Genomic DNA, 10,512 nt, shown 5'->3' with positions numbered 1-10,512 from the left:
TCATTCAGGAATGATGTACAGTCAGCTGGTCAAGACAAAACTTTGACAATAGCTTGAGAAAGATGGCCAGACAGGCTGAAGTACTGTATAGAAAGAAAGAAAGAAAGAAAGAACAACTCACTCTATATAATTAGATAAACTACAGTATATTTTGACCATTTCAGCTTCCATTATGTCTAAAACCTTCTGCACTCTAATGTCCTGTATTGTTTAATGTCGATGTTAGAGTGATGCTATTCTGTTTCCCTGAATCTTCCTGTCATGCATTTTTGAATTCAATGTTATTGGAATTTAATTCTTCTTTGTCGTGTGCTTCTCTTCAACCACTCAACAGTGACAGAGACAGATTTTCAGACTTCCTAGTCTATACGGGAAGAATTGTTGTGTTCTAAGGAGCTGTTTATAAATGACTGGTTGATTGTGATTTACATTTCACAAGTTTGTGTGCCCATAAAATCTTAGCGTAAGTGGTAAACAGATTTGGCTTGCTGTCTGCTATAGAGGGGCTCGGAAAGAATATCCTAATCAAGCTCCAATTGCCCCCCAAAAAAATAAATGCAGAATTTAGACAGCAATCGAGAATTATAGGATTTATTATTATAGGAATTATAGAATTATAGAACAGATCATGATCATGGAAGTAATCGGCATGTGAAATTATTTCAATAATCCAGAAGACCCCCCAAAATTGGAGAAAAGAAGGAATGGAAGATGGCACTGCAGTGGTAGTATTGAGGTAGGCAGGTCACTGTTGCAGCAGTTTTAATTTAGGTGAGGCGCTGCGGCGGCAGCATGGGATCAAGTGGAGCACTGCAGCAGCAGTCTCAAAATTAGGTGGAGCACTGCAGCGGCAGTATCAAATTAGGCAGAGCACTGCAGCGGCAGTATCATGTGAAGCACTGCAGCGACAGTATCAAATTGGGCAGAGCACTGCAGCAGCAGTATCAAATTAGGCGGAGCACTGCAGCGGCAGTATCAAATAAAGCAAGATTTGGCAGGCATATGTTGGATTGAGTTTCGTGGGACAGCTATCTTAAAGAGAAGCGAGAGTTAGATGGGCTTGTTTGATGAGGCTGAGGTCAGAACTAATGTAAGACTGAAAGGCGTCTGAGGACCACCGACCCAGTAGTTTGATTTGATGATCTGGCAGACCTTTTTGGGCTGCGGTGGTGGCTGCTCCAATGCGGAAGTAGTGAGATAAATACAAGTGAGCCTGGATACCAGAGTGGGTGAGGATGTGTTTAAGCTTTTTATAGAACCAATGCCTAGTTACTGGAAGGTTGTTCTCATCAATGAAAAGCGGGTCAAGCGGAGAGGAGATCTGGACCTTCCTGTGTGCAAGGAAGTAGGAAAGAGACTGATATGGGTGGATGGGTGTTGGAAGATTGAAGATATGGATGAAATGGACATTTTTTAATTGATCAGTTTTGCTACATTTGAGGAGGAAACGGATGGTGTCTGTGTCTAAAACTTGGAGATCGGAGAAGGTTGGGTGGATGGCTGGGTTGAATTTAGAATTGGTTGTAATTTCAGAAACTCTGAGGAAAAGGCCAGGGTAAACATAGCATCCAGAGTTCTTGCTGTATCGGGGGGCATATAACCAGAACGGAGGAAGGTCAGGCATTTAGCTAAAAGATCAATGGTTGGAGGTTGCCTAGAGTCAGGATGAGTGGGGTTGGGTTTTTTTAATTCCTTTGATAAGGAGTGTGATCTGAGGGTTTGTTAAGGCAGGGCATGGATGGCCATAGATTCGTTTAAAGAAAAATTGAATGCCGCTAAGATAAACTTTGATGGTACTGGGTTGAATGGACTTAATCTGGTTGAGATATGAGATGAATGAAGACACTGAAAGTAGAGAAAAGTTGAGAAAAGGCTGGGTGTAGGAGGAATGGAATTGTTTGAAAGCTCTCCAAGCTGTCCAGTAGGATTGTAATGTTCTGGGTGAGATGGCATGGAATATTGAATCCAGAGATGAGGTGTGGAGATGTTTGAGTGGGTGAGTTACAGGAATATCAAGTCTGAATAGGGAGGAACTGGGGTTGGGTCTGGGTCCGCCTCCGGTGCTAATGCTCTGAATTTCTGAAACAGAAAACGAGAGAGTATGTCAGCGATTTGGTTTTGGTGGCCTGGAATATGAACGGCTTTGAAGATGAACTGTCTACAGGTGGATAACCAGGTGAGGTGTCTCAAGAGAGGCATGATTTCAGGGGAATTTGAACAGCCTTTGTTAATGCAGTGAACAGTGGCTAGATTATCACATTGGAATTCTATGCTTTTAGAAGACCATTCGTGACCCCACAAAAAATTATCCAATTCCTGAATGGAAGATGCAAGAGACAGCAAGTGAGAGATGAAAGGGCGTCCTTGAGGCACTATATGCATGGCGTAGTTTAAGTGGCCTAGCAGGGATAGCAAATCTCTGAGGTGCTTCCAGCAGATTGGAGGAGATGGCGATTATCGTGCCTATTTTGTCTTTGGGAAGGGAAGCTTGGAATTTAACAGAGTCAAGGTTAATTCCAAGGAATTCTAGGGATGTGGTAGGGCCTGATGTTTTCTCTGGGGACAGTAGAACTCCCAATTTAGAAAAAAAACTTACTGAACAGTGGAAAGATGAGCAGCTGGAGGAAAGAAGCTTGGGGAAATGGTGAGAAAGTCATCCAGAAGATGCACCAGGAAAATAGCAAAATAGAATTTTTCTTTCCAGCGAATGCCAAAAAGGTGCCAAAAATCTGAATGAATGGGCATGACTTTGAATGCTGAAGTAATGTCAACTTTTGCTAGCCAGGCTCCGTAACCTGCATTTTTGATTAGATTAATGGCTTGGTCTATGTTATGGTAGCACAAGGAGAATTCTTCTAGCGGGATGAGGCTGTTAATGCTTGGATAAGTGTTGTAGTGTGGAGCAGAGAGATCAATGATCATTCGTTTTTCCCTGAAAATTTCCTTGTGGCTACACCGATGGGACTAATCCGAAACAATTTGAACGGATGGGTATCAAAGGGGCCAATCATAAATCCAGACTCTAGCTCTTTGGCTATTAGGTTGTCAACTGCTTCAGGTTCGGCTATTGCAGACTGTAGGTTTTTGCAAATAAGGCTAGTGGTAGGCAAGCTTTCCAAACCAGGATTAAAACCTTCCTTTAAACCTGTAAGTAGATACTGTGTGAAGTTTTGATCTGGGTGATTCACCAGTTTGTGCGCTAAAGAGGAGACAATGAGATACTTTCTCAATTCTTTATTGGAGTTTGCTGACGAGTGATAGACAGGGCATACAGAGCGAGCATAAGCTCCGCCACAGAAATTACACACGTAGATATTTGCAGCGATTATTGCAGGTTTGCAGATGCTACGGCAACCCAGAAAAACCTTATTGTACAGCTCAAGGTCAAGAGCTCCCCAATAAGGACACTGATTCCACTGGGTGACTCGAGCTGCGCATTTGGCTGAAAAAAGCCTGTAATAAGTGAAGAAATGGGTACAGCCGAAGGAGTGGGACAGTTCAGCTATGATGGTTAAAAAAATGCGCCTTGAGGGGAAGACAGAACAAATAATTTCTGTACATCTTCCAAAAGCGATACAAAATTCAGCCATGGTAAGTATACGATTTGATTTGGAATTTGGATTTTTCAGACTGAACGTAATAGGACCACAGTCAAGGGTGTGATAGGGTTCACTTATTGACACAGAGGGGAGGAGAGAAGAGAGATCAATGTCCGCACCTGCTAAAATCTGGGAGCGTAGATGGGTGGAGACGGGTGGTAGATCCATAGCAACGGCATTGGAACGAACTGGAAGAGCAGAAGCAGTTGAGAGTGTATATGTTGGGAGGAACAGTTGAAGCAGTAGCTGGATGGAATAAGGCCAGAGAATATATTGCTTGGGGAGGCACACTTGGATCGGCTCCGACAGCGGATGAGAAAGGAAAGGGAGGGGGGCAGGACCATTTGCGGAGGCAACCTCATGCTTGGGTCTGCTCCAATAGCGGATGAGAAAGGAATTGGAGGGGGGGGCAGGACCGTTTGCGGAGGCAGCCTCACGCTTGGGTCTGCTCCAATAGCGGATGAGAAAGGAATGGGAGGGGGGGCAGGACTGTTTGCGGAGGCAGCCTCACGCTTGGGTCTGCTCTGATAGCAGAGGAGAAAGGAATGGAAGAGGGGGGGTAAGGGGGAAGGGGTGCCGTTTGCAAAGGTAGCCTCAAATTATTTATTCCATGGCTAGATGAATTAAACTGAGACTGAAAGACAGGAGGAAGAGAAATGTTGGAAGTGTGGACAGAGGAAGCAGTGAGACACTCACCTGTGGGAGGAGGAAAGGTAACCATAACGGTCGGAGAGGACGCGGAACTATTACAAGCGGTTGTGATAGACTGCCGGCTGGAATGAGCAGCGGACGAGGAAGCAAACTAATTTGGCACTATGGATGCAATTGGCAAGGTTTGTGGAATGAGAATATGATTATAAATTGAGATGAGGTATTTAAAACACAATAAAAGAAGCAGGATAGGGTCAGGAGGTTAATGTGCTTCATAATTTGTTCCAGGAATTAAGCAATTTATCATAGTTGATAAACATGCAGAGGTAAAATAGAGGTTAAACCATGAGCGAGTTCACAGACTTCACTGATACATTAAACTGTAGCAATGAAACAGGATTTTTATTTGTATGGTTGGCTGGAAGGGTCAAATTATCTGACGTGAATGTAAAAGAATTCGATACTTCTTAAATTTAAAGGTGGACTGCTCTGATGTCATTTTATATTAATGTCAAATAGATGACAGCTTCTGCTTAGAAAACACCATTTGCAGAACCTGTCTACAGCAAAATAATACTAAGGCAAGCTATAACAATGGAATAGGGGCATAATTGACACAATTTTCTTAATAAAATTGTCCTTGAGAGAGTATACAGCATTCAGCGTATAGGTTGCTTAAAAAATTAGAAAGGCAGGAACAGAATACAAGTTTCATTTAATGCCATGATTTGTTTGTAGATAATACTGTGTGATTATTTTGTCTTTGATGGGAGATTAAGTCTGGCGTTTCTGGAGAACTGTAATTCAGTAGTACAATTTACAGTATGCGATCAAATATTCATCAGTAATAACACCAAAGGCCCATTCACACCAGGGATGAGAAAACTACAAGGATAATGATATATAGCTTTTAAAAATTCTTCAAATAAATTAAAAAGAATATGTACCACAAATATCAGAATAACAACACAGAGAAACAATATAGATGGAATGGAAACTTTCAGAGTGATTTTTTTTTTTTTTTCAGCAAATGAATGATAAAAACATTGACAGCCAACCAGAATCCACTCGGCTTTAAAGAGCTCAAGCATTTAAAGTGGCAGACATCATAACTGCAGTATTTCATTATTCTGCAGTATAAACAGTCTTATTGTCCATTCGTGTGGATGGTAAAATAGTTATCGTTATAGTTGTCTTTATAGTTATCGATCTTGGTGTGAATGGACATTAACTACACTTGATTCAGATTATTTATTCAAGCTATGTTAAGCATGAATGATGGCAGCTGTGGCCATGGCAACTGAGAGAAAGAGTTGTAGTATTTCATACCGGACTCTGTTTTTTGCATCCGAGTCCAAGACCATATTTTCAGGTAGCATGAGAACTCGGTCTTGTCTTCTACTCAACCCTTTTCTGGTCTCAGTCTGAACTTGAATTAACTAGTCTTGATTACAACTGTCATGATGTGCTATGTTTGTTTGTGGGCATGGTTTGTATTAAAGACAGTTACATCATCATTCAGCTCTCCAGTCAGGAGAAATGCGGCCTGGTTCTAAAATAGAAGTTCACTTCCCCCAACTGAGCACCAGCACAATTTTGTTTGGAAAATGGGTAGTTGTACCTCAAGATGTTTTGTGGGACATTTCTGAGTTATCCCTGTGCTGTCTGACCCTAATTCTATTTTGAGATTGTGGTCCCAAATATGATGTTTTTTTAAGCAGATATTTGTGTATAATTGAGAATGATATTTCATAGATTGTCCAGCCCACAGCCAAGGTCTCGCCAAGCAAAGAGGCAAGGACACGCAAGCAATAAATGAGAATGACATGGGAAGAGTCTGTTGTCTAGCGAGGACCTGAAAAGGAAAACAGAGAAGGTGGCCAGTCTAATAATTTTCCTTCTCTTTCAGCTGCTCAATTTAACAAGTGGCATGTGTGAACCATTAGGACTGGACAATTTCCCTGGAAAGTAAGTGTGCTGTTGAGGTGGATGTGTTGAGATGAATTCCAGAGACCCTGAGCTAATGAGCACATGTGGAGGCATGTCACCATAAAGACCATCCGCAGAGCTCACAGCCTTGTCAATGGTAGCCAAAGAAGAGCTCTTTGGGCATGGGATCAATGCACCACAGACTAATGGTGGAAAAGCACCTCTGCGCCGAGGGAAATTTCCAGACAGACAGCCCCAATCAAAGAACTTATGTAAACATTCATCCATTTCCAAAATAAAAACAAAAAGCAAGCATTTATGAACTAAAGTGAGATGAAACAGACAAGTAGGGCAAAGTTATGGCAAATGTGTAATTTTGCCAGGTTTTCCCATTTATTTCATGACAGTTTAAATTCTTTGTTTGAAAACTTACAATCAGTCAGAGCAAAACTTCACATTACAGTGGAAAATTGGTGTGATCTCAACATAAGTAACACCTACAGTAGATATATTGTGATGTGAAATCAATGCATGTGGACTAGAACAATGTTATTCATACAAATTAGGAAGACTGAACTCACTCTCAGTGGGTTGAAAAATTGGCTCATTTATAAACCAAAACTTCATATGAATTTCAACTAAATATATACTATATAGCTTTAATGTTGAGGGTGTTAATTTAATTTATGTTAATTTATGTTTATGTTAAGTTAATTTATGAATGTTGTAAATAATTTGCAGTTGTTGGGGATAAACAGTTTAGGACCCTTGAAACCAGATATGTTGAATAAAGACCCGGAGTCAAAGTTTAAAAACAAATTAATACATTGAAGAAAAATGTAATGAAAAATAGTTTGCAGTTTCATCAACAAAAGCCAGCTTCAAGTCTCACAAGGAGTTCGTAGGCCGCTCTGCTTACATTCACATTTCCATAACAATTATACTCTAACAGAGTCAAATAACTACATCATTACTTCAGGTTGAATGATTCTGATTGGCTAAGAAAAATAGACAGATTTGGTAATCTTCCACACATGGACAGATAGTTAGATGCATATCTCCCTTCGTCCCGATGCTGATGAGGGGACCCTAGATTTAGGTACCAGATGTCCTTTTGGGGTCATGACATGGCGTCTGCTGGTCTCAGAGTGCCAGTTGTCCATCAGTACAAAGGACCTGCACAGAACACTTAGCGCACATACACAGATACACGTTTCAGCTTCATCAAGGTTGAAGTTGATCTGAGCTCTGCTCTGCTCTGAGCAGGAAACTTTCCCAAAACATACTGATAACATGATCTGTAGGAGCCAAATTAGGAGTATGGCCCTTTAATTACAGCCAGCAGAAGTGAATGTTAGTGACACCTATTGATTGCATCATGATCTATGCTGGTGGTAGATAGAAGCACGTTATGCAGGAGCATGGTAATCAAAGACGCCAAGCCAATACAGTTTTTCAATGGTGGAAAGTTACTAAAGCAACGCACTTTATTTGGTTTGTTTGGAATACCATGGTATGTCCTTATATTTGTTTGAATCTGCGCATTGGATTCAATCACACGTCAATTATACAATGAATCAACAACAGCACTGCACAATTACACATCCCGTAACTTCAAGCAATTTTCAAGTATCGACAGCAATGTAAGTACACTTTCCTCTTGTTATAACTCGTATGCTTGGAGTAAAGAAATGGCGAATAGTAGGAATTAGAGATTAACGGATGCCATTATATGAACTTTTCTCTCAGTGAGAGGTACAAAATTATTTTCTAGTGTTTAAAAAAGGAAAAGTAATGCTTTAACATATGTTGAAAAAGTAATTCAATTAATTTATCAGGGCAAGGTGGATCTGCCGCTAACACATTGGTGCCTGATACCACAGCACACTTTCAGGGGTCTAGTGGAGTCCATGCATCGATGGGTCAGGGCTGTTTTGCCAGCAAAAGGGGGACCAACACAATATTAGGAAGGTGGTCATAATGTTATGCCTGATCAGTGTGTGTATACATATATATATATATATATATATATATATATATATATATATATATATATATATATATATATATATGCACGTGATATCAGGAAGCAACGTAATACCCACATGATAACAAGGTGATGGTTGTGCGTAAATCAAGTTTTTTTTTATTGCCCTTTATTTAACCAGATAAAACTTTCTGAGATTAAAAATCTCTTTTAAAGAAGTCACCTGGCCAAGATGAACAGCACAGCATTATCAAAAAAAAAAGAAAAAGAAAGAGATCACCATAACACAAAGACAAACCTCATCAAAACAATTTAAAAACTTTTATAAATAGTTTCTTCCTTTAACAGCTCACTAAGAAAAGATTTAAAAGTGTTCATCGACAACAGGGTCTGCAATTTCAGGTAATTTTGTAGAAAGTTCCAGTCATTGGGTGCCCCCTAACGAAAAGCTTGTTTTCCAAATTCAGTTTGTGCAAGTGTAACTGAAAGGGTATACAAATCCTGGGAGTGCAAAGAATAAATTTCAACAGGTTTGTGTTGGGTAAGAGAGCAAAGATATAGAGGCAGCAGACCCAAAATGGATTTATAAATAAACAGGTACCAATACTTACGTCTGCGTGTTGATGATGACAACCAACCAACTCTATTGTACAGCTCACAGTGATGAATGCTGTGATTACAATTTAATATAATTAAAGTGAATGATGTCCCGGGTCACTAAAGACCCGAGGTATGCATTTAAGGGTTAAAAACAAGTAAACAGTCAGTAATAAAATAAGAACAAATAATCAGATTACAAGCAATAGCACAAACAAATGCAATGCAACAAAGATACAAATGAAATAACATCTCGGTTACATTTATAACCCTCATTCCCTGAAGGAGGGAATGGAGATGTCTTGTCGGATCCAAATTTGGATCTTTCTAGAGAGGCCAATCTACTTGGAGTGTAAACAAAATGAGCTCTGCCTTGCAGCGCAGGTATAAATGAGCAGCAGGTGCAAGCGCATGTCGGGTTTTCACTGAAGAGCTGAGCAGGTGACCTGGGCACCCCAGCAGTGGCACAGCAGCTATGGCAACGAGACGAGACGTTTCCGTTCCCTCCTTCAGGGATCGAGGGTTACATACGTAACCGAGACATTCCCTTTCAGTCTGTCTCATCAGAGGAATGACGAATTGGGTTCACTAACAAAATGCCATAGATGCTCCCCCTTCCAGTATCCTACATAAGCCTCCTAATCACTTATGGGAGGTGGGGAAGGGCTTACGCAGAGAAGGCGATCATTGCCCACTCAGTGAACTTGGATATCACTGGGAAACTGTGCATTTTCCATAGGAAAAGAAACACTGCGGAGGCCACATCCTCCACAGGAGGTTTCTAAGTGCCAAATACACATATGGACTAACCTTGTAGGGTCGTGCATATGGAAGTGTCAGAGGTGGCTCTCATCAATAGGAGGAGTACACCAGGCAGAGATGACAGAACCGGCTCTGCCAAGGGAAAGACACAGGCTTCCGATAGGACCTGAACCATGGACAATACACATATGGGATCCCCTCGGGGTCACTGCATATGGACACTCAGCCTAGCCCCGGTTCTCAAGGATACAGAAAGTAAAAAAGCCTGGCACTGGATGCTCTGCCATGTCCGGTTGCTGAGGGTGATGAAGGAGCTCAACAGGGTTTGCCCTGTTGAGCAATATAAGCACATTAGGTGCAGCAAGCTGAAACTAAGCCAGGGCCACTCAGTGCCACTACCCATTTGAGATGAGAACATAGGAGGATACCGGCTCAACACGAAGGCTATAGAATCTAGCGAACGTGTTCGGTCTCACCCAGCCAGCAGCTCTACAGATATCTGTCAGCGAGGTGCCACATGCCAGCACCCAGGAGGATGCAACACTTTGAGTAGAGTGAGTTCACAACCTGAGTGGGCAAGGCATGCCTTGTGCTTGGTAAGCCAAGGTGATGGCATCCAGTATCCAGTGGGCCATTCTCTGCTTGGATACAGCCTTTCCCTTCTGCTGGCCTCCGTAACAGACAAAGAGCTGGTCTGAGGTCCTAGAGCTTTGTATCCAGTACATTCATTATGCACGGACAGGGCAAAGCAAAGCTAGAGTTGGGTCTGCCTCCTCTGGGAGCAGCGCTTGCAGGTTCACCACCTGGTCCCTGCAGGGAGTGGTAGGAACCTTGGGCACATAGCCAGGCCGGGGTCTCAGTGTTACACTGGAGTTGGCCGGCCCAAACTCTAGGAACGATTTGTCAGCCGAAAATGCCTGCAAGTCCCCTGCTCTCTTGATGGAGGCCAGTGCATCCAACAGCAAAGTCTTCATTGACAGAATCCTT

At 41.8% G+C, this 10,512-nt stretch overlaps 1 pseudogene; it reads right to left on the bottom strand.

Moving 5' to 3' along the window:
• Positions 1-1,033: 1,033 nt before the first annotated feature.
• On the bottom strand, positions 1,034-10,250 carry LOC137037176 (uncharacterized; annotated as a pseudogene).
• Positions 10,251-10,512: the final 262 nt, after the last annotated feature.

This window comes from Chanodichthys erythropterus, chromosome 15 (assembly GCF_024489055.1).
Source record: "Chanodichthys erythropterus isolate Z2021 chromosome 15, ASM2448905v1, whole genome shotgun sequence".
In the NCBI taxonomy this organism is placed as follows: Eukaryota; Metazoa; Chordata; class Actinopteri; order Cypriniformes; family Xenocyprididae; genus Chanodichthys; species Chanodichthys erythropterus.
The sequence above is the reverse complement of the archived record's forward strand: the minus strand, read 5'-3'. Positions and strand labels throughout refer to the sequence as shown.